The sequence below is a fragment of the Ranitomeya variabilis genome, chromosome 3, assembly GCF_051348905.1.
Source record: "Ranitomeya variabilis isolate aRanVar5 chromosome 3, aRanVar5.hap1, whole genome shotgun sequence".
Lineage (NCBI taxonomy): Eukaryota > Metazoa > Chordata > Amphibia > Anura > Dendrobatidae > Ranitomeya > Ranitomeya variabilis.
In genome coordinates this window covers 308,282,389-308,307,669 of record NC_135234.1, presented here as the reverse complement: position 1 = coordinate 308,307,669, position 25,281 = coordinate 308,282,389, and the positions used below count along the sequence as shown (strand labels likewise).

Below are 25,281 nucleotides of genomic sequence, written 5' to 3'. Positions count from 1 at the left end.
GAGTTAAAGGCTATTTGTTTTCCTGTTGATGCTAAACTGGTTTATGAAGCAATAAACCCTTGAACTTTTGTTGGAACCTGCCTCCTAAGTGTCAGCCGTCGCACCTGAGTGAGTGAAATCCCTACAATTGGTGGAGAATGCGGGCAGCGTTCCCAGCGGAGACAAAGAGTCTGTTATTGGATGTCCTGGGTCAAGTCTGTTGTAAGCCAGCAAGCTTTGCCGGTGAAAATGGAGGATCTGCTGAAACATGTGCTCCAGTCGCAGCAAGAGACCAACAGGCTGTTGATGCAGCAGATACAACAGAGCCAGCAGCAGATACAACAGAGCCAGCAGGAGCAACGGCAGCAGATTCAACAAAACCAGCAGGAGCAACGGCAGCAGATGCAGCTTCTGGCGACCGCAATCCAGGGCAAGACGAGCGCCCCAACCCCAGGTCTGGCTGATGACACCCACGTCCGGAAGACGGTAAGACGCGCATTGCAAAAAATGACTCCCGGGGATGATGTTGAGGCCTTCCTGACGGTCGCTCTGATGGTTTGAGAGGGTCGCTGAGAGGGAAAAACTTCCGCCAGAGCAGTGGGCAGAGGTACTGGCCCCATACCTGACGGGAGAACCCCAGAAGGCGTACTATGATTTGACCTTGCAGGATGCCAAAGAGTATCACAAGTTGAAAGTCGAGATTCTCGCACGTTTGGGGGTGACACTGACTGTCAGGGCACAGGGAGTTCACAGCTGGGCCTATCACCGGGACAAACCGCCTCCCTCCCAAATGTTTGATCTGTTGCACCTGGTCCAGAAATGGCTGCAGCCAGAGTCATGTACACCTGCACAGATGGTGGAATGAGTAATGATGGATCGGTTTGTGCATTCCCTCCCGAGGTCCATACAGACTTGGGTTGCCCAGGGTGATCCCCAGAATGCCGACGAACTGATCGGACTGGTCGAGAGATACCAAGGGATGGAAGGCTCCTTTGGGAGGCAGCCCATGCCGTACTGGGGGTCCCAGAAAGCTGCTGAGTCCCAAAAAGGGGTGGCGCGTCCAAGGTCACAAAGGGCGGGGGAGGTGGTGCCCAAGGTCCCTACGGGTGATATTATTTGCTGGAAGTGCCACGGGCCAGGACATATAGCTGCCCGTTGTTCCCAGACCACTGAGCAGATGGACTGCAGCATGGGACGACGTTGTTCATACTATGCGTATCCAGCCTGCAGTGTGAACTCTCCGCCCAACGAGGGACCTCAAGCGTGTCCCGTAAGGGTGAACGGTCGAGCAGCAACGGCGCTGTTAGACTCAGGGAGCTTAGTGACCCTGGTGAGGGCCACTTTCCCTCTCCACCTGCTCCCGGGAAAGAAGGTCGGCGTGCGGTGCATACATGGTGATGCCAAGGACTACCCTTTGGCCAGGGTGGACATTGAAACGGCATGTGGCACTGAGTCCCACATAGTCGGCGTCGTGCAGGACTTGTTGCACCCTATAATTATTGGCCGGGATTTCTGTCTGTTTTGGGATTTGTGGGGAAAAGGTTCTGAGCTCCCTAGCAAGAGTAGGGAACCAGTGAACCCTGTAAGGGTGTCACCACACCCAGAGACAGACAGGTTTCCTTTTTGTGTGCTGGTTGGGGATGAGGAGGAAGTGTCCCCTGCATCTGACACTATGGAGTTAGAGGTAACCGGTGAAAATTTTGGGACTGCCCAACATAGGGACCCCTGTTGTGTATCCGCTTTTTGGGCTCCCCTGGTGGTTGCTGGTGGTACTGGTGACTTGTTTGCACTTTGCTTCTTCTGTTCACCTGCTTCCATCAGTGTTTGGGAGTTTCCTATTTAGCCTTGCTCTCCAGTCATTTCCTTGCCGGTCATCATTGTAACCAGAGCCTTCGGTTGCATGTTCCTGCTACTAGTCTGCTGATCAGCTAAGTGGACTTTGTCCTTTTGTTTTGTACCTTTTGTCCAGTTTGCAGTTTTTGTAATCCTCTGTAGCTGGAAGCTCTTGCGGGCTGAAATTGCCACTCCTGTGTCATGAGTTGACACAGGAGTCTTAAAGTAATTTCAGGATGGTTTTTGAAAGGGTTTTCAGTTGACCGTGAAGTCCTCTTTTGTATCCTTCTGCTATCTAGTAAGTGGACCTCTCTTTGCTAAATCTACTTTCATACTGTGTATGTCTTTTCCTCTTAATTCACCGTTATTACATGTGGGGGGCTGCTATCATCTTTTGGGGTATTTCCCTAGAGGTAAGCCAGGTCTGTTTCTTCCTCTACCAGGCGTAGTTAGTCCTCCGGCTGGCGCGTGGCATATAGGAAGCCGTAGGTATGCTCCCTGGCTACTGTTAGTTGTGTGGTAGATTTAGCTCACGGTCAACTCGAGTTTCCATCACCCGAGAGCTTGTTCGTTACTTATGTGTTTTTTACGTTCCCTTGCCATTGGGAACCATGACAGACCCCACTCTGAGGGAAGCCTTTAATAATGTCACAGTTATTGACGGGGTGGTACAGGAGCCGGGGGCAGACACAAGGTTTCCCCATTTTCTGATGAGTGGGGAGTTGTTGTACCGGGTCACGAAAATAAGGGAGGAGTTGGTAGAGCAGTTGGTAGTGCCGGGTCCATATAGACGGAAGGTGTTGGACATGGCCCATTCACACATCTTGGGTGGACACCTAGGGGTGGAAAAAACGCAGGAACAGGTTGTGCAGAGATTCTATTGGCCTGGGTGTCACCGAGAAATAGTGAACTATTGCAGGTCCTGCCCAACATGTCAGCTAACTGCTCCCACTCCTCATTTCCGGAACCCCCTTGTGCCACTGCCCATTATTGAGGTACCGTTCGAGAGAATTGCCATGGACTTGGTTGGTCCCTTAGTTAAATCAGCCAGGGGCCATCAGTATATATTAGTCATCCTGGACTATGCCACACGCTATCCTGAGGCAATTCCCTTGAGAAATTCTTCCTCGAAGAGTATAGCCCGCGAGTTGGTCCATGTCTTTTCCCGGACAGGTCTGCCGAAGGAGATCCTGACTGACCAGGGGACACCTTTCATGAGCAAGGTGATGAGGGAGTTATGCAAAGCCCTGAAAATCTCCCAGTTGAGGACCTCGGTGTACCATCCTGTTGTGAACTATACTTTTTGGCTCCCTCTTGTGGTCACTAGTGATTTGGCACTTGGATTGTCTTTTACCAGGTTGGTGCTCACCTGCTTCGTTAGGCCTGGGGTGTTGCTATTTAAACTTCTTGGATTCTCAGTCCAGTGCCTGGCATCGTTGTAATCAGTTCACTTCTGTTTGCTCCTGTCTTCAGGTCCTGGTTCTTTGCAAGATAAGCTAAGTCCTGCTTTTGTACTCTTGATCATTTGCATTGCTCATATTTTTTGTCCAGCTTGTACAATATGTGATTCCGGTTATTGCTGGAAGCTCTAGGGGGGCTGATATTCTCCCCCCACACCGTCAGTCGGTTTGGGGGTTCTTGGATATTCAGCGTGGATATTTTGCAGGGTTTTTTGATGACCATATAAGTCTTCTTACTATATTCTGCTATTAGTCAGTGGGCCTCTCTTTGCTAAATCTAGTTCATTCTTACGTTTGTCTTTTCTTCTTACCTCACCGTTATTATTTGTTGGGGGCTTGTATTACTTTGGGGTCTTTTCTCTGGAGGCAAGAGAGGTCTTATTTTCCCTGATAGGGGTAGTTAGTTCTCCGGCTGGCGCGAGACGTCTAGAACCAACGTAGGCACGTTCCCCGGCTGCTGTTAGTGTTTGCGCTAGGTTCAGGTATATGGTCAGCCTAGTTACCACTTCCCTATGAGCTGGCATTTATGTTTTGCAGACTTTGCTGTAATCTTTGAGGTTCCCTGCCATTGGAACCATAACACCATCCCCAGTGAGATGGTCTTGTTGAGAGATTTAACAAGACACTGAAGAGCATGCTGAGAAAAGCTATAGAGAAAGACGGTAGAGACTGGGATTGCCTCTTACCCTATCTGATGTTTTCCATTCGTGAAGTTCCACAGGCCTCCACAGGGTTCTCACCGTTTGAGCTTCTATATGGCCGACATCCGCGAGGACTCCTGGATGTAGCCAAGGAAGCCTGGGAAGCCGAAGCCACGCCCCACAGAAGCGTCATTGAGCATGTGGCCCTGATGCAACAGAGGATTGCAAAGGTGATGCCTATCGTGAAAGAACACCTCCTCCAGGCACAAGAAGCTCAGGCCAGAATCTACAACCGGTCTGCAAGAGTGAGGCAGTTCAATCCGGGAGACCGAGTTCTTGTGTTAGTTCCGACGGTGGAAAGCAAGTTCTTGGCCAAATGGCAAGGGCCATATGAGGTTGTCGAGAAACTTGGTGAAGTAAATTATAAAATTCACCAACCAGGAAGACGGAAACCATTCCAAGTGTTCCATGTCAACCTCATCAAGCCGTGGCAAGATAGAGAGCCGACAGTAACTCCATCATTGTTAAGCAACCCAGAAGGTGAGGTTGGAGCGGTTACTATAGCAGAGACGCTATCGAAGACCCAGAAACAACAGTGCCGGGAGTTACTCCAGAAAAACAGGGACCTGTTTTCAGAGTTGCCAGGACACACGAAGGTCATAGCGCACGAGGTCCTAACAGAGCCACATGTCCGGGTGAACGTGAAGCCCTATCGTATTCCTGAGGCTCGTCGAGAAGTTATCTCCAAGGAAGTGGAGCGTATGTTGAAGCTTGGAGTCATTGAGGAATCCAAGAGCGGTTGGTCGAGCCCAATTGTCCTGGTCCCAAAACCTGATGGAGAGTGGAGGTTTTGCAACGACTATCGGAAGTTGAATAAGGTCTCCAAGTTTGACGCTTATCCCATGCCCCGCGTTGATGAGCTCATCGAAAGGCTTGGGCCCGCCAGGTACACAACCACCTTGGATTTGACGAAGGGGTATTGGCAGATCCCCATGGCACAGGAAGCCAAGGAGAAGACGGCGTTTTCTACACCAGATGGATGTTTCCAGTATGTCCGGATGCCGTTTGGCCTACAGGGAGCTCCGGTGACCTTCCTGAGGGCTATGGATAGAATCCTTGCACCCCATGAGGCATACGCTGCTGCGTACCTGGATGATATCGTCATCTTTAGCCCGGACTGGGAGAGTCATCTGGAAAAGGTCCAAGCGGTGTTTGATGCTATAAGAGAGGCCGGATTTACAATAAACCCGAGGAAGTGTGCCTTGGGTAAAGAAGAAGCTAAGTACCTTGGATACATAGTGGGTCGTGGAGAAATAAAACCCCAAATCAGTAAAGTGGAGGCAATTCAAACATGGCCAAAACCAGTTTCCAAGAAGCAAGTTAAAGCCTTCCTGGGAATCGTGGGATATTACAGGAGGTTCATCCCAAACTTCGCCACGATGGCTGCGCCTCTGACTGACCTGCTAAAAGGGACAAAATCAGTAATGGTTAAGTGGTCCGAAGAAACAGAGTCAGCCTTCCAAGAAATGAAAGAGGCTTTGTGTAAGCAACCCGTTCTGATGGCCCCAAACTTCAAAAAAGAGTTTATTCTTCAGACAGATGCCTCAGATGTCGGGGTGGGAGCAGTCCTTTCCCAAGAGCTACATGGGGAGGAGCATCCTGTCCTCTATCTGAGTAGAAAGCTGTCCTCATCTGAGAAGAACTACTCAGTCGTGGAAAGAGTGTTTGGCCATAAAGTGGGCGGTGGACACGTTACGGTACTATCTGCTGGGTCGTAAATTCAGATTGATATCTGACCATGCCCCACTAAGATGGATGAGGGAAACAAAGGGTAGAAATGCTAGGGTCACCCGTTGGTTCTTAGCCCTGCAGGACTTCAGTTTCCATGTGGAACATAGAGCCGGAAAGCTGCACGGTAATGCGGATGCCCTGTCAAGAATCCCTTGTTTAGTGGGGAAAAGTGCCAAGCCCCATGGCTTTAGGCAGAGGGGGAGGTATGTAGCATGGCTAAAGGGTGTGTAGTCGACGGCAGGTATGTGCCACATAAGTGCCTTGTTGCTGTAATGTAGCCCGGAGTATTTCTTTATTGTATATAAACATGTATATATATATCTTACAGGACCTGTCGTGATGTCAGACCACATGGCTAATCATGTGATGGGTTACTGGGTGTGGTTAGCTCTATATAAGACAGGCTAATGCTTAACACAGTGGGATATGTGTGGAGGTGCTAGCCTCCAGTGTGTTAAGGCTCCAGCACTGAGCCTGAAGGAATGGACACTTGTTTTTTTCCCTTTTGCCTGAGTTAAAGGCTATTTGTTTTCCTGTTGATGCTAAACTGGTTTATGAAGCAATAAACCCTTGAACTTTTGTTGGAACCTGCCTCCTAAGTGTCAGCCGTCGCACCTGAGTGAGTGAAATCCCTAGAGCACCTACACACAACACATTCTGAATCCAGGCCAAAAGGGGGAGCTCAGGACCCGGATTCAGGGGAGCTTCACTCAGCTTTAAGTATTCTGGTCTGGAGGAAGAGTTATATCAGTTGGAGAGACACACTGAGGAGAAAGGAAGTCTGGAGCAGAGAGCAGACTACGGAGCCGTGCAGCCAGGACTGAGCTGCAGCTCCAGGGAAGGACGAGAACCCAAGGGGTTGTTGTATGTAATGGAGCCACTGACGGAAGGAGCACAGGAGTGGAAAAGGGTTCAGTGGGGAACTGTGACCAGACACCCTCAGAGCCAAAGCACAGAAACCGGGCACCGGGAGCCCAAGGCTTTTGTGGCACTCTAGGACACATAGCAGAACCAAAGGGCTTAGAAATGTATGTGATTTATCCGCACCACACCTGGAGGTGAAGCAGCACCTGAACAGCCCGGGTCGTGATAGAGACCCTGCAAAACGGCTCAAACTGACCATCATATGGGTAACTGTTCTAGGACAGGAGTGAGAGGAATTTGCCAGCAAGCTACAGGCAGCAGGGACCTCGCATACTAGCATGAGAAGGAAGACTTACGGACCTCACCTGGGAGAGGGATCACCTTTGCCTCCAAGCCGGCCAGACCACATCACTACCCGTGCCTGGTATCCTGGACTGAGGCCTGTTACCATCAGGAAACCAGGTAAAGACTTTACAACTCTGTGTTCTCCACTTATTTACCGGCATACACCATCATTGCCATACACCTTGGGAGCCCTGGTGACCCCGCTTCACCTGTGGGAGGCGTCACCATTTTGCTGCAATAACACAACCCCAGAGGAACCCATTAAGCAGCGTCGGTCCCCTCTGATAACCACAGGTGGCGTCACGAATAGACTTTATTACCAATTTCCCTTAAAAAGACTTTTCCCCTTTTAAGTGAGTGCCCATGGCCACGGACCAGGTCACAGCCACCGTGACATCCCCTTTAAGAGTGACTGGACCCGGTATTGAGTATCCCCATTGCTCAGGTGGGCGACTCATATGTCACACAAAATACTTAATAAGTGACATTTCCCACATGTCTACTTTACATCAACACAATTTCAGAACCAACATTTTTTTTGTTAGGAACTTATAAGGGTTAAAAGTTGACAAGCAACTTCTAATTTTTACAACACTGTTTTTTTTTTAGGGACCACATGACATTTGAAGTCACTTTGAGGGGTCTATATGATAGAAAATGCCCCAAACTGACACCATTCTATAAACTGCACCCCTCAAGGTGCTCAAAACACCATTCAAGAAGTTTATTAACCCTTCAGGACATTCACAGGAATTTTTGGAATTTAAAAAAAAAAATGAACATTTAACTTTTTTCACAAAAAAATTACTTCAGATCCAAATTGTTTTATTTTACCAAGGGTAACAGGAGAAATTGGATGCCAAAAGTTGTTGAACATTTTGTCCTGAGTACGCTGATGCCCCATATGTGGGGATAAACCATTGTTTGGGCACATGGAAAAGCTCAGAAGGGAAGGAGCGCCATTCAACATTTCAATGCAAAATTGGCTGAAATTGAGATAGGACGCCAAGTCGCGTTTGGAGAGCCCCTAATATGCCTAAACAGTGGAAATTCCCCACAAGTGACACAATTTTTGAAAGTAGACCCCCTAAGGAACTTATCTAGATGTATGGTGAGCACTATGAACCCCCAAGTGCTTCACAGAAGTTTAAAATATAGAGCCATAAAAATAAAAAATGAGAAATTGGACTCCAAAGGTTGTTGTGCAATTTGTCCTGAGTACGCTGATACCCCATATGTGGGGGTAAACCACTGTTTGGGTGGATGGAAATATCGGAAGGGTAGGAGCCGTTTCACTTTTCAATGCAAAATAGGCTGGCATTGAGATAGGATGCCATGTTGCGTTTGGAGAGCCCCTGATGTGTCTAAACAGAGGAAACCCCCAAGTGACACCATTTTTTAACCCCTTTACCCCCAAGGGTGGTTTGCACGTCAATGACCGGGCCAATTTTTACAATTCTGACCACTGTCCCTTTATGAGGTTATAACTCTGAAACGCTTCAACGGATCCCGGTGATTCTCACATTGTTTTCTTGTGACATATTCTACTTCTTGATAGTGGTAAAATTTATTTGATATTACCTGCGTTTATGTGTGAAAAAAATGGAAATTTGGCGATCATTTTGAAAATTTCGCAATTTTCCAATTTTGAATTTTTATACAATTAAATCACATAGATATGTCACACAAAATACTTAAAAAGTAACATTTCCCACATGTCTACTTTACATCAGCACAATTTTGGAACCAAAATTTTGTTTTGTTAGGGAGTTATAAGGGTTAAAAGTTGACCAACTATTTCTCATTTTTACACCATTTTTTTTTAGGGACCACATCTCATTTGAAGTCATTTTGAGGGGTCTATATGATAGAAAATACCCAAGTGTGACACCATTCTAAAAACTGCACCCCTCAAGGTGCTCAAAACCACATTCAAGAAGTTTATTAACCCTTCAGGTGTTTCACAGGAATTTTTGTAATGTTTAAATAAAAATGAACATTTAACTTTTTTACACAAATTTTTTTACTTCAGCTCCAATTTGTTTTATTTTACCAAGGGTAACAGGAGAAAATGGACCCCAAAAGTTGTTTTACAATTTGTCCTGAGTACGCCGATACCCCATATGTGGGGGTAAACTACTGTTTGGGCGCAAGGCAGAGCTCGGAAGCGAAGGAGCGCCATTTGACTTTTCAATGCAAAATTGACTGGAATTCAGATAGGACGCCACGTTCCTTTTGGAGAGCCCCTGATGTGCCTAAACATTGAAACACCCCACAAGTGACACCATTTTGGAAAGTAGACCCCCTAAGGAACTTATCTAGATGTGTGGTGAGCTCTTTGACCCATTAAATGATTCACAGAAGTTTATAATGAAGAGCCGCAAAAATAAAAAATCATATTTATTCACAAAAATGATCTTTTTGCCCCCAATTTTTTATTTTAAGAAGGGTAAGAGAAGAAATTGGACTCAAAAAGTTGTTGTACAATTTGTCATGAGTATGCTGATACCCCATATGTGGGGGTAAACCACTGTTTGGGCGCAAGGGAGAGCTCGGAAGGGAAGGAGCGCCGTTTGACTTTTCAATGCAAAATTGACTGGAATTGAGATGGAACACAATGTCGAGTTTGGAGAGCCCCTGATGTGCCTAAACATTGAAACCCCCCACAAGTGACACCATTTTGGAAAGTAGACCTCCTAAGGAACTTATTTAGATGTGTGGTGCGCACTTTGACCCACCAAGTGCTTCACAGAAGTTTATAATGTAGAGCCGTAAAATAAAAAATATTTTTTCACAAAAATGATATTTTCGCCCCCAATTTTTTATTTTTTCCAAGGGTAAGAGAAGAAATTTGACTCCAAAAGTTGTTGTGCAATTTGTCCTGAGTACGCTGATACCCGATATGTGGGGGTAAACCACTGTTTGGGCACATGGCAGAGCTCGGAAGAGAAGGAGAGCCGTTTGACTTTTCAATGCAAAATTGACTGGAATTGAGATGGGACACCATGTCGGGTTTGGAGACCCCCTAAGGAACTTATCTAGATGTGTTGTGAGAGCTTTGAACCCCCAAGTGTTTCACTACAGTTTATAACGCAGAGCCATGAAAATAATTTTTTTTTTCACAAAAATTATTTTTTCGCCCCCAGTTTTGTATTTTCCCAAGGGTAACAGGAGAAATTGGACCCCAAAATTTGTTGTCCAATTCGTCCTGAGTACGATAATACCTCATATGTGGTGGGGAACCACCGTTTGGGCGCATGGCAGAGCTTGGAAGGGAAAGAGCGCCGTTTGGAATGCAGACTTAGATGGAATGGTCTGCAGGCGTCACATTGCATTTGCAGAGCCCCTAATATAACAGTAGAAACCCCCACAAGTGACTCTATATTGGAAACTAGACGCCCCAAGGAACTTATCTAGATGTGTTGTGAGATCTTTGAAACCCCAAGTGTTTCACTACAGTTTATAAAGCAGAGCCGTGAAAATAAAAAATCATTTTTTTTCCACAAAAATTATTTTTTAGCCCCCCATTTTGTATTTTTCCAAGGGTAAGAGGAGAAATTGGAACTCAAACGTTGTCCAATTTGTCCTGAATTCGCTAATATGCCATATGTGGGGGGAACCACCGTTTGGGCGGATGGCAGAGCTCGGAAGGGAAGGAGCGCCATTTGGAATGCAGACTTAGATGGATAGGTCTGCAGGCGTCATGTTGCATTTGCAGAGCCCCTGATATACCTAAACAGTAGAAACCCCCACAAGTGACCCTATATTGGAAACTAGACCCCCTAAGGAACTTATCTAGATGTGTTGTGAGAACTAAGAACCCCCAAGTGTTTCACTAGTTTATAACGAAGAGCCGTGAAAATAAAATATCATTTTTTCCCCACAAAAATATTTTTTTTAGCCACCAAATTTTTATTTTTCCAAGGGTAACAAGAAAAATTGGACCCCAAAAGTTGTTGTCCAATTTGTCCTGAGTACGCTGATACCCCATATGTTGGGGTAAACCACTCTTTGAGCGCAAGGGAGAGCTCGGATGGGAAAGATCACTGTTTTACTTTTTCAACGCAGAATTGGCTGGAATTGAGATCGGATGCCATGTCGCGTTTGGAGAGTCCTTGATGTGCCTAAACAGTGGAAACCCCTAATTCGAACTGAAACCCTAACCCAAACACACCCCTAACCCTAATCCCAACTCTAACTATAACCCTAACCACACCCCTAACCCTGACACACCCCAAACCCTAATCCCAGCCATAAATGTAATCCAAACCATAACCCTAACTTTAGCCTCATCCCTAACTGTATCCTTAACCACAATCCCAACCATAGCCCCAACCCTAACCCTAACCCTAGCCCCAACCCTAACCCTAACCCTAGCCCCAACCCTAACCCCAACCCTAATGGGAAAATGGAAATAAATACATTTTTTTTTCCTAACTAAGGGGGTGATGAAGGAGAATTTGATTTACTCTTTATAGTGCGTTTTTTAGCGGATTTTTATGATTGGCAGCTGTCACACACTAAAAGATGCTTTTTATTACAAAAAAATAGTTTTTGCGTCTCCACATTTTGAGAGCTATAATTTTTCCATATTTTGGTCCACAGAGTCATGTGAGGTCTTGTTTTTTGCAGGACGAGTTGACGTTTTTATTACTACCATGTTCAGGCATGTGACTTTTTTGGTCACTTTTTATTCCGATTTTTGTGAGGCAGAATGACCAAAAACCAGCTATGCATGAATTTCTTTTTGGGGGGCATTCATACCGTTCCACATTTGGTAAAATTGATAAAGCAGTTTTATTCTTCGGGTCAGTATGATTACAGCGATACCTCATTTATATCATTTTTTATGTTTTGGTGCTTTTATACAATAAAAATTATTTTAGAGAAAAAATTATTTTTGCATCGCTTTCTTCTGAAGACTATAACATTTTTATTTTTTTGCTGATGATGCTGTAAGGCCGCTCGTTTTTTGCAGAACAAGATGATGTTTTCAGCGGTACCATGGTTATTTATATCCGTATTATTTATCGCGTGTTATTCCACTTTTTGTTTGCGGTATGATAATAAAGCGTTGTTTTTTGCCTCGGTTTTTTTTTTATTACGGTGTTCACTGAAGGGCTTAACTAGTGGGACAGTTTTATAGATCATGTCGTTACAGACACGGTGATACTAAATGTGTACTTTTATTGTTTTTTTTTATTTAGATAAAGAAATGTATTTATGGGAACAAGATTTTTTTTTTCTTTATTTAGGATTTTTTTTTTTACACATGTGAATATTTTTTATTTTTTTTACATTATAACATTGCCCCAGGGGGGGACATCATGTTATAGGGTCAGATCGCTGATCTGACACTTTGCACAGCACTGTGTCAGATCCGCTATCTGGCAGGCAGGGCTGCAGGCTTACCAGCGCCTGCTCTGAGCAGGCGCTGGTAAGCCACCTCCCTGCAGGACCCGGAAGCAACCCTGTGGCCATTTTGGATCCGGGGCCTGCAGGGAGGAGACGCTTGGTACAACGCGAGCACATCGCGTTATACCGAGGGTCTCAGCGAAGCACGCACGGAGCTCCCTCCCATGCACGATGCTTCCCTATGCCGCCGGAACAATGCGATCATGTTTGATCGCAGTGTTTCGGGAGTTAATGTGCCAGGAGCAGTCCGTGACCGCTTCTGGCACATAGTGCCGGATGTCAGCTGTGATAGTCAGCTGACAACCGGCGGCGATCGGCCGCTGTCACGGAATTAAGTCCCAGGTCACCTGGACGGGATAGTACGTCATATGGGATTAAGGGGTTAATGTTGTTGCTGGTATTTTTTTTAGAATAGTTTTTAGTGATCTTTTTTAGGAATCATTTTTATTGTATCTCCTACTGTTAAAGCTGATTATTGCTGGTATTTTGTAATAATTTTTGTCTTGCTTTTATTCCCAGATTTTTTGCAACTGGAGAATCCCTTTCATCACTCCATTTCCAGTTCAGACTTGGGATTTCCACCATCTCCGGAATTGTCAAGCACACCAACCGTGCATTGTGGGACTGTTTGCACAGCGAATTTATACCACATCCCACAATGGAGAGTTGGTTGGAAGTAGCCGAGAAATTCCAGCAAGCGTGTCAGTTTCCCAATTGCTTGGGCGCAGTGGATGGGAAACATATCCGCATAGTGAAACCGGCTGGTTCTGGCTCGGAATATTTCAACTATAAAAAAAATACTTCTCCATTGTGCTGATGGCCATCGCCGATGCGGAATACAAATTTATAGTGGTGGATATTGGGGCGTATGGCCGCTCCAATGATTCCCAAGTTTTCAAATTGTTTGCAATGGGGGGGGTCATCTGTATGGAAACATCCTTCCAATTCCCCCCCCCCCCCCCCCCTAGACCACTGCCTCAAACCTCTGGGTCACCAATGCCTTTTGTTTGTGTTGGGGATGAAACCTAAGTTCCAACTATCGGAACACCTACTGAAACCCTACTCCAGTAGTGGATTAACGCAAACCAAAAGAATTTTTAATTACCGCCTCACACGAGCATGCAGAATGGTGGAGTGCGCTTTTGGGATTTTGACCGCCAAATGGCGAGTTCTAGTGACAGCTACAAACTTGAAGACGGAGACTGTTGACGAGGTGGTGAAAGCGTGTGAAGTCCTGCACAATTATGTGATATGCAAGGAACATATTTCCATTGAAGACCACTCTGAAGAAACCACCTTGGCTGATTATCACAACATTATCTATAGAAGTTCTGTGTCAGTTTCCCGAATGAGGGACAAATTTGCAGAATACTTTATTTCACCTGAAGGAAAAGTAGACGGGCAGGATGAGAGAGTTTGAACAATTTGTCTTGTACCTTGTAACCAAAAGTATGTTACATTTTTTTAACCAAGTTGTGTACTTGTTTGGGTTGTACCCAACGTATTTTACCTTTAACCTTATTTTACCCAAGTTGTGTACCGGTTTGGGTTATACCAAAATTATTTTACCTTCTTTTCCCCCAAGTTATGTACCTGTTTGGGTTGTACCCAAATTATTTTACCTTCTTTTACCTTTAACCTTATTTTACCAAAGTTGTGTACCTGTTTGGGTTGTACCCAAAGTATTTACCCTTTAACTACATTATTAAACCTTGTTTTACCCAACGTATTTAACCTTATACCTTATAAATAAAAAACAAATAAAAAAAAAAAAAACAGTTTTATTAAAATAAATTTGGTAACAAATATAAAACTTTATAAGTTAAAAAAGTTCGGGGTGGAGATATTGCTGGAGGGGCTGTCAGATTGGGACACCTCGACATTGGGAGTGTGGAGGGAGGAATGTGGTGGTGGTGAAGGATCAGTAGGTAGCAGTGAAGGGGTGGAGAAAGAAAGAGAACGGGTGGACATGAAACTGGGAGTTGGATTTGGAAAGTTGGAGGGTGGAGTGGATGGATTGGGCGCCAGAAGAGGTGATGGGTGGAGAAGAGGGTTGGGATAGTGACATGATGGGTGAAGGAGACTGGTGGTATCTGGCAGGGAGAGGAGGTGCAGATGATATGGGTGGGAACTGGTATGGGGTGGGATGTTGGTACGGGGCAGTAGTATGCTGGTACGGGGCATGGGCAGAATGCTGTTACGGGGCAGGGGCAGGATGCTGGTAAGGGGCAGGATGCTGAACGGGGCAGAGGCAGGATGCTGGTAGTGACTGGAGGGACAGTGGCTGAAGGGGGGGCAGATGCAGGAGAAGGGACAGATGTGGTCGCTTGGGAGGTAACAAGAACTAGAGCAGACTGGCACGATTGCATTACTTGGATCTGCTGATCAGTAGATAGCTTATCCATGCGCTCGAGTACCGACCGGAAAAAAGTGTGGTTCGGTGATTGACTTGCATCTGAATGCATCCATTGCAGAAGTGTATGCAATTCGAATGCTTTTATTTATCAAATTAAATCCTGCGGTCATTTGCTCCGACAAAAGTTTCAGACAGTTCTGGAAGGATGCATTCAGGTGCACGAACTCGGGCGCATAGCTCTGTACCTGACCGCTCTGGCGCTGCTGCCCCAAAGCCACAGGTGTACTAGAGGTGGCAGCATCAGAGGGGTGGGGTAAAGGAAAAGCTATATCCTCAACAGCAGAATCATGCAACGCAGGCGGCCAGGATGCTCCACAGCGCTGCTGGATGGGACCGAGGGATCAGATGTGAGGGAAGGCTGGGAAGGTGCAGAGGGGCTGGGACTGTTGAAGTGTCCTACGGTGGCGGACTCCTGAGGGATTGCCCCAGAAGGGTTCAACTCTGCTGCAGGCTCCCGAGTGCTGCCAACGGTGCTGTGGAACAAAGAGAAAAAATATATAAATTCATATATTGATATTGCATGGCCCAGGCTGAAACAGCAAAAAAGGGTTAGACATGTAAACATTGGTTATTAAATGTGGTGGGTAATATTTACCTTCGGCTCACCATCGTTGACCTGAGGAACAACAGGGCTTGGGCATATTTATATCTGCTCCTGTGTCCTCCAGATCCACTCGGGGCTTGCATCTCCTTGTTGACCTCCTTCTTGAAGCGATCCGTGATCGACCACCACCGCTTGACAATCCTGTCACCTGAAAAAAAAGTGAAAGCACAAATTGGTTAGTATACAACACTTTAAATCCAGCAACATAACTGAACTGTGTTTACTTGCGTGCTTGATTCTGGGCCCGAACATCGAGGTCCTCCCAGTTGTCTACAAGCTGTTGGGAGACTTGCTCCCAGAGCCGACGGGTCACAATGACATCAGCGTGGCGGCGGTCACCCATGGTCTACTGCGGCTCCCTCTCTCGGATCAGATCGATGAGGAGGTCGATATTTAGCCCGACCTCCTCACTGTCCGACTCAGGAGAACGCTGTGAAGCCTGTTAAAAAAAGAAAAAAAAAAAAACCATTACATTCAAAACAACATTAAGTTTAAATAAAAAATAAATAAACAAGGAGATGCTTACATGATGACGGCCGCCCGCACTCTCACACCGACGACCCTGGGAGACGCTCTGAGGACCTCCAGATCGAGTACCAGAATCAGAAGACATAAAAAAAATATATATATGTGCTTGTATATTTGCTTTTTATGTGTTGTGTGCAGTGTGATGTCTGTAATGATCATTTTGTATGTGTTGTATGTGGTGTGATGTCTGTAATGATCAGTTTGTATGTGTTGTGTGCAGTGTTCTTTCGGTAATGATCTTTCGTTTTTATGTGTTGGGTGTAGTGTGAGGTTGTGGTTCTGCGATGCATGCAAGAAACTTACCAATTGCAATCCCACTCCAGGGCTCTCTCCACCTCTTCGGTCTTCTTCTGGAAGCACCTCTTCTGCTGCAGCTTCCTGTTATACAAAAATGATAGATTGATAAATGCATTAATTAAGAAAATATCTATATAAATAAATAGATATGGGCTAGATAGATAGATATTTCTGTATTTTCATGTCTATGAAAATTGAACATTCACACTGAAGGCATCAAAACTATGAATTAACACATGAGGAATTATATACTTAACAAAAAAGTGTGAAACAACTGAAAATATGTCTTATATTCTAGGCTCTTCAAAGTAGCCACCTTTTGCTTTGATGACTGCTTTGCACACTGTTGGCATTCTCTCGGTGAGCTTCAAGAGGTAGTCACTGGGAATGGTTTTCACTTCACAGGTGTGCCCTGTCAGGTTTAATACATGGGATTTCTTGCCTTATAAATGGGGTTGGGGTTGTGTTGTGCAGAAGTCTGGTGGATACACAGTTGATAAGTTGATAATCCTACTGAAGACACTGTTAGAATTTGCATTATGGCAAGAAAAACGAGTGGTCATCATTACTTTAAGAAATGAAGGTCAGTCAGTCCGAAAAATTGAGAAAACTTTGAAAGTGTCCCCAAGTGCAGTTGCAAAAACCATCAAGCGTTACAAAGAAACTGGCTCACATGAGGACCGCCCCAGGAAAAGAAGACCAAGAGTCACCTCTGCTTCTGAGGATAAGTTTATTCAAGTCACCAGCCTCAGAAATTGAAGGTTAACAGCAGCTCAGATTAGAGACCAGGTCAATGCCACACAGAGTTCTAGCATCTCTACAACTGTTAAGAGGAGACCTTGTGCAGCAGGCATACATGGTAAAATGTCTGCTAGGAGTCCACTGCTAAGGACAGGCAACAAGCAGAAGAGACTTGTTTGGGCTAAAGAACACAATGAATAGACATTAGACCAGTGGAAATCTGTGCTTTGGACTGATGAGTCCAAATTTTATATCTTTAGTTCCAACCACTGTGTCTTTGTGCGAAGCAGAAAAGGTGAACGGATGAACTCTACATGCCTGGTTCCCACCGTGAAGCATAGAGGAGGATGTGTGATGGTGTGGGGGTGCTTTGCTGGTGACATTGTTGGGGATTTTTTTCAAAATTGAAGGCATACTGAACCAGCATGGCTACCACAGCATCTTGCAGCGGCATGCTATTCCATCCAGTTTGTGTTTAGTTGGACCATCATTTATTTTTCAAAAGGACAATGACCCCAAACACACCTCCAAGCTGTGTAAGGGCTATTGACCAAGAAGGAGAGTGATGGGGTGCTACGCCAGATGACCTGGCCTCCACAGTCTCCAGACCTGAACCCAATCAAGATGGTTTGGGGTGAGCTGGACCGCAGAGTGAAGGCAAAAGGGCCAACAAGTGCTAAGCATCTCTGGGAACTCATTCAAGATTGTTGGAAGACCATTCCCGGTGACTACCTCTTGAAGCTCATCAAGAGAATGCCAAGAGTGTGCAAAGCAGCCATCAAAGCAAAAGGTGGCTACTTTGAAGAACCTAGAATATAAGACATATTTTCAGTTGTATCACACTTTTTTGTTAAGTATATATTTCCACATGTGTTAATTCATAGTTTTGATGCCTTCAGTGTGAATGTATAATTTTCATAGTCATGAAAATACAGAAAAATCTTTAAAGGTGTGTCCAAACTTTTTGTCAGTACTGTAGATAGATAGAGAGATACCGTATATACACTCGAGTATAAGCCGAGATTTTCAGCCCAAATTTTTGGGCTGAAAGTGCCCCTCTCGGCTTATACTCGAGTCACGGTCGGCGGCAGGGTCAGCGGGTGAGGGGGAGAGAGGATTGTCGCATACTCACCTAGTCCCGGCGCTCCTGACGCTCCCCCTGCCTGTCACACTGTCTTCGGGTGCCGCAGCTCTTCCCCTGTTCAGCGGTCACGTGGGACCGCTCATTAAAGTTATGAATAAGGACTCCACTCCCATAGGGGTGGAGCCGCATATTCATTTCTCTAATCAGCGGTGCCAGTGACCGCTGACAGAGGAAGAGCTGCGGCACCCGAAGACAGTGTGACAGGCAGGGGGAGCACCAGGACTAGGTGAGTATTTTATATTCACCTGTCCACGTTCCACCTGCTGGGCGCCGCTCTGTCTTCCCGTCCTCTGGCTCGGACTGATCAGGTCAGAGGGCGCGATGACGTACTAGTGTGCGCGCCGCCCTCTGCCTGAATAGTCAGTGCGGAGAGACGCCGAGACGGGACGCTGAGGAGCTGCAAGCAAGAGAGGTGAGTATGTGTTTTTTTTTTTTATTGCAGCAGCAGCGTTATATATGGCACAGATTTATATGGCACATATATGGGGCAACAATGAACAGTGCAGAGCATATATTGCCCTGCTTTATAAGGAGCATCTATGGGGCAACAATGAACAGTGCAGAGCATATAAGGCACAGCTTAATAAGGAGCATCTATGTGGCAATAATGAACAGTGCAGAGCATATATGGCACAGCTTAATAAGGAGCATCTATGGGGCAACAATGAACAGTGCAGAGCATATAAGGCACAGCTTTATAAGGAGCATCTATGGGGCAACAATGAACAGTGCAGAGCATATAAGGCACAGCTTAATAAGGAGCATCTATGTGGCAATAATGAACAGTGCAGAGCATATATTGCCCTGCTTTATAAGGAGCATCTATGGGGCAATAATGAACAGTGCAGAGCATATATGGCACAGCTTTATAAGGAGCATTTATGGGGCAATAATGAACGCTATAGAGCATATATGGCACAGCTTTATAAGGAGCATCTATGGGGTCATAATGAACAGTGCAGAGCATTGTATATGGCACAGCTTTATATGGAGCATCTATGGGGCCATAATGAACGGTGCAGAGCATTATATATGGCACAGCTTTATATGGAGCATCTATGGGGCCATAATGAACAGTGCAGAGCATTGTATATGGCACAGCTTTATATGGAGCATCTATGGGGCCATAATGAACGGTGCAGAGCATTGTATATGGGGCATCTATGGGGCCATAATAAATGGTGCAGAGCAATGGCACAGCTTTATAAGGAGCATCTATGGGGCCATAATGAACGGTGCAGAGCATTGTATATGGCACAGCTTTATAAGGAGCATCTATGGGGCCATAATGAACGGTGCAGAGCATTCTATATGGCACAGCTATATATGGAGCATCTATGGGGCAATAATCAACGGTATGGAGCATTATATATGGCACAGCTTTATATGGAACCTCCTTTGGGGCAATAATGAACGGTATGGAGCATCTATTTTTATTTTTGAAATTCACTAGCTGCTGTATTTTCCACCCTAGGCTTATACTCGAGTCAATAAGTTTTCCCAGTTTTTTGTGGCAAAATTAGGGGGGTCGGCTTATACTCGGGTCGGCTTATAGTCGAGTATATACGGTAGATTGATAGATAGAGAAAAAAGAAGGAACAGCACAGCATACTTATCTTCGGGTGCAAGGACCCCAGACAATCTGTCCACTGATCATCCAGACTTCATAAAATTAAAAAAAAAAGAGGCAGCACTCCATTGTTCCAGTATAAAACGTGCAGGGTTTAATCTACCCACATGTCTGGGCTAGATTAAACCCTGCACGTTTTATATTGGAACAATGGAGTGCTGCCTCTTTTTTTGAATTTTTAGATAGATAGATAGATAGATAGATAGATAGATAGATATGGGACTGATAGATACCGTGTTTCCCCGATAGTAAGACAGCGTCTTACTTTCTTTTACCACTCAAAAGTCCCACTATGTCTTACTTTCGGGGGGGTGTCTTACATTGGGAAAAAAACCTGTGTGGTCGCTGGAGAGCTGTCACACAGACAGCTCTCCAGCGACCAACTATGCGAAGTCCCCTGGTAACCAGGGTAAACATCGGGTTACTAAGCGCAGGGCCGCGCTTAGTAACCCGATGTTTACCCTGGTTACCAGTGTGAATGTAAAAAAAAAAAAGAAAAAAAAAATGAGGTGTCATATCTTGTTTTTTCCAGAGGTGATTTTGGAGTTTTTGGGCTGTCAGGACAGAATACAGTGGCTCTTCCTTTGCCTTTTGGGGTTTTTAATCCTTCAGAAAGATACTGTTGACTTCCATCTCCAAGTTCTAATCGTCGCTTCGCCGGAGGGCGCCCCAGTGCAGGCTGCTGTAGGCCGGCTCTGGCGGCGGGTCCATGCGGGGTGGAGTAGATGAAGCTGGCCGCTGCTTGCTGCTCCGGAGCGCACAGTCCGTGCGGGGGATGGTGCACCGGGCCGGGGGAGGACAGGACATGCAGGTATCCGCCGCCTCCTGCGCCAACCACAGCGCCGCCCCCGGCCACGAACCCCCCGGAGAAGCTGGAGCATTTGTCGGGGAGCAGCAGCTGGTCGTGCCCGAGGTGGCTTCCCTTTCTCATGGTACGGAGCCGCCGCCTTCTCCGCTCTCCTCCTTGTGAGGCGGATTGTACGGCTGTGTGTGCTCGGGCCCCAGCTCCAACCTTCGCGCGTAAACCGCATCCCTTCATTCATTGTCAGCTTCCTGGAGCCATTTTTCAGCCGCGGCGGTGGCAGGGAGGTCGGAGCTGGGGCCCGAGCACACACAGCCGTACAATCCGCCTCCATCTGCCTCCCCCGGTGCTCGATAGCCCTCCGACGAGCTCACCTCAGCACCTGCTCTAACTGCAGCCCCGGCTATTTGTAGGGTGCAGGCCGGGCAGTGCGGATTACTGGGGTCACAAGGAGGAGAGCGGAGAAGGCGGCGGCTCCGTACCATGAGAAAGGGAAGCCACCTCAGGCACGACCAGCTGCTGCTCCCCGACAAATGCTCCGGGGGGTTCGTGGCCGGGGGCGGCGCTGTGGTTGGCGCAGGAGGCGGCGGATACCTGCACGTCCTGTCCTCCCCCGGCCCGGTGCACCATCCCCCGCACGGACTGTGCGCTCCGGAGCAGCAAGCAGCGGCCAGCTTCATCTACTCCACCCCGCATGGACCCGCCGCCAGAGCCGGCCTACTGCAGCCTGCACTGGGGCGCCCTCCGGCGAAGCGACGATTAGAACTTGGAGATGGAAGTCAACAGTATCTTTCTGAAGGATTAAAAACACCAAAAGGCAAAGGAAGAGCCACTGTATAATGTCCTGACAGCCCCAAAACGCCAAAATCACCTCTGAAAAAACCAAGATATGACACCTCATTTTTTTTTTTTTTTTTAACATTTACACTGGTAACCAGGGTAAACATCGGGTTACTAAGCGCGGCCCTGCGCTTAGTAACCCAATGTTTACCCTGGTTACCAGTGGCTGAATCGTCCGCATCCCGCAGTTAATGCAGCAAAAGGTACCGGTACGGCTTATATTTTTACAACGTACAGTACTATGTCTTACTTTCGGGGGTGCGTCTTACATTAGCCGACCCCGCTAAAACCCCCACTACGTCTTACTATCGGGGGTGTCTTACTATCGGGGAAACACGGTAGATATGGGACAGATAGATAAATATGGGACAGATAGATAAATATGGGACAGATAGATAGATATGGGACTGATAGATAGATATGGGACTGATAGATAGATATGGGACTGATAGATAGATAGACAGGGCAAAAGAAAATTCAATAAAAACAAAACATTTATTTACCTCAATGCGCTGCCGATGCGGGGGAGGGCTCCCAGAAGAAGACATGGCTGAGGCTCTGTGGCTGTCAGGCTCTCTTGCTGTCAGGCAGGCAGGCTCTCTGGCTGTCAGGCAGGCAGACAGGCAGGCTCTCTTCCTGTCAGGCAGGCTCTTCTTGCTGCCAGGCAGGCTCTTTGCTGGCAGGCAGGCTATCCTTGCTGGCAGGCAGGCTATCCTTGCTGTTAGGCAGGCTCTTTGCTGGTAGGCAGGCAGGCTCTCTTGATGGCAGGCAGGCTCTCTTGATGGCAGGCAGGCTCTCTTGATGGCTGATATGAGTGAGGGCCTCACTGGCATTGTTTATATATGTGTCCTGGGGGCTGGCCAATTGGTTCTGAGCATGCTCAGATTAAAAAACCAGATCAGGTCGCTGAATCCGACTTTTTCCGGATCCGGCGCGTTCCAGAGCCCATAGACTTGCATTGTAGCAAAACTTTCCGGCTTTTTCGCTGCAGACAAAAAAACATTACTGTAGACGTATTTTTCCGGATGCCGGAATGGAAATTTTCACCGGACCCGGAAAAAAAAGGAAGGAATGGTGGGCCATGCGGCGCAATCCGGCGCTAATACAAGTCAATAGGGGAAAACAAGATCCAGATTTTTTTTTTGACGGTTCCGGTTTTTCTAAAAAGAGCCATAATAGTCCGGAATGAACAAACCTAATGTGTGAAAGTAGCCTTAGGGTATGTCTCCACGGTACGGATGGGCGGCGGTATCGCCGCAGCGGCGAAGCCGCTCGGCGCTAAGCCCCGCCCCCTTAATGGGACGCGATCATGCCGGATGTGTTAACTCTTCACATCCGGGATGATCGCTCTCTCCCATAGGGCCCTGTGATATGCCTTGCGGGGACGCTGCGTCCCCGCAAGGTGTACGGGCATGCTGCGATCTGAAAAGACGCGCAGCATGTCCGGAGTCGCAGGGCCGCCGCGTGCGGGTTTCCACGCATAGTGGAGACGGGATTTCATAAAATCCCCTCCACTATGCAGGAACATCTGGACGCTGCTTGTTTGACGCTGCAGCGCTGCGCAGCGTCAAACAAGCAGCGTTTCCTGAACGTGGAAACATACCCTTAGGCCGGTTTCACACGTCAGTGATTCCGGTACGTGAGGTGACAGTTTCCTCACGTACCGGAGACACTGACACACGTAGACCCATAAAAAGCAATGCATCTGTGCAGATGTCATTGATTTTTTGCGGACCGTGTCTCCGTGTGCCAAACACGGAGACATGTCAGTGTTCGTGGGAGCGCACGTTTTACACGGACCCAATAGAGTCAATGGGCCCGCGTAAAACACGGACCTCACACGGACATTCTCCGTCTGGGGTCCGTGTGCGTGCAGGAGACAGCGCTACAGTAAGCGCTGTCCCCCCCACATGGTGCTGAAGCCGGTATTCATATCTTCCCTGTAGCAGCGTTTGCTATAGAGAAAATATGAAGAATAGTGTTAAAAAATAAAGATCCATGTGTCCGCCGCCCCCCCACCCCCTGTGCGCCCCCCCGCTGGTCAGAAAATACTTACCCGCTCCCTCGCTCCTTCCTGGTCTGGCCGCGCCTCCTACTGTATGCGGTCACGTGGGGCCGATCATTTACAATCATGAATAGTCGGCTCCGCCCCTATGGGAGGTGGAGCCACATATTCATGACTGTAAATGATCGGGCCCACGTGACCGCATACACTAGAAGCCGCGGCCAGACCAGGAAGGAGCGACAGCCGACGGGGGACCCGGGTAAGTATTTTCTGACCAGCGGGGGGGCGCACAGGGGGTGGGAGGGCGGCGGACACTTAGATCTTTATTTTAAACACTATTATTCATATTTTCTCTGCAGCAAACGCTACTGCAGAGAGGATATGAATCGCGGCTTCAGCATGATGCAGAGTGGGTACCACACGCTCCGTGTGGTACCCACTCGCCATACGGGCGGCACACGTGTGCCGCACGTATGGCCTCCGTGAGTTCCCAGGCACACGGACACGGATAACTCCGGTACCGATTTATTCCGGTACCGGAATTATCTGGACGTGTGGGACAGCCCTTAGAGAAATATTTACAGCTTTACTAATGGAACATTACAAGAGTGTAACCCAAGTATAATTTAACCAGCGCATTTTGACTAGTGATTCTTAGCCATTAATATGACTAAAGCAGCCAAAATAAATTAAACTAATTTAGTTAATTACATTTTATTAAAGACACATTATACAAAAAAAAGTAAGACAATGGGTGCCAAAGGTGGAAAACCATATGTGCCAGAAGCCTATTTACGTATAAATGAAAATTGTGCCTCATAGTCAATATGCAGATCACTTACATGGATAATAAGGCAATCTCACAATTTTGGTAGAATAGCGATACACAAAAAGAAACTACTATAATTTTCTTATCTATGTAAATAAGCCCTTGGCAAATATGGTTTTCTATTATTTTCACCCGTTGTAACGACAACCTCTGTTTTAACACCTCCTTTTATTTATATCTTACATTTGTTGTATAATGTGTGTTTAATAAAATATATTTAATTTTATTTCAGGTATTTTTTGTAGGTTTTTATAGTGTTTCAGGAGGGGCTTGTATAATTGGGTCTAAATATAGGTTTTTCCATTATTAAAGCGAACCTGTCACCCCGTTTTTTCCGTATGAGATAAAAATACTGTTAAATAGGGCCTGAGCTGTGCATTACAATAGTGTATTTTGTGGACCCTGATTCCCCACCTATGCTGCCGAAATACGTTACCAAAGTCGACGTTTTCACCTGTCAATCAGGCTGGTCTGGTCATATGGGCATGGTGACATCTCTGTTTCTCCCAAAAGATCCTCCTCGTCTTTCCGTTGGTGGCGTAGTGGTGTGCGCATGCCCAAGTGCCGAATCCACGGCACAGGTGAGGAAAAAGAGCGCGATCTTGCGCTATACCCCTGGTGATCGGTGGGCGCAGCCATCTTCCTGTGGCCGCGCGTGCGCAGATCGAGCGCTCTGCTGCCTGGGGCTTCAGGAAAATGGCCGCGGGATGCCGCGCGTGCGCAGAGGGAGATCGCGGCGGCCATTTTCCTGAAGCCGAGATGCGAACTCTGCTTCAGGAAAATGGCCGCCGCGATCTCCATCTGCGCACGCGCGGCATCCCGCGGCCATTTTCCTGAAGCCCCGGGCAGCAGAGTGCTCGATCTGCGCACGCGCGGCCACAGGAAGATGGCCGCGCCCACCGATCACCAGGGGTATAGCGCAAGATCGCGCTCTTTTTCCTCACCTGTGCCGTGGATTCGGCACTTGGGCATGCGCACACCACTACGCCACCAACGGAAAGATGAGGAGGATCTTTTGGGAGAAACAGAGATGTCACCACGCCCATATGACCAGACCAGCCTGATTGACAGGCGAAAACGTCGACTTTGGTAATGTATTTCGACAACATAGGTGGGG

General features: G+C 47.0%; 1 protein-coding gene and 1 long non-coding RNA gene across 3 annotated transcripts in view; both read right to left on the bottom strand.

The window, feature by feature from the left end:
* LOC143815888 (forkhead box protein O6-like) overlaps positions 1-25,281 on the bottom strand; it is a 374,302-nt gene that overhangs the window by 261,498 nt on the left and 87,523 nt on the right. The window lies entirely within an intron of this gene.
* On the bottom strand, positions 14,096-15,532 carry LOC143815890 (uncharacterized). Its single transcript, XR_013223840.1, has 2 exons — positions 15,340-15,532; positions 14,096-15,217 (listed from the first exon to the last, which is right to left on the bottom strand). It is a non-coding gene; the product is annotated as an uncharacterized LOC143815890 (long non-coding RNA).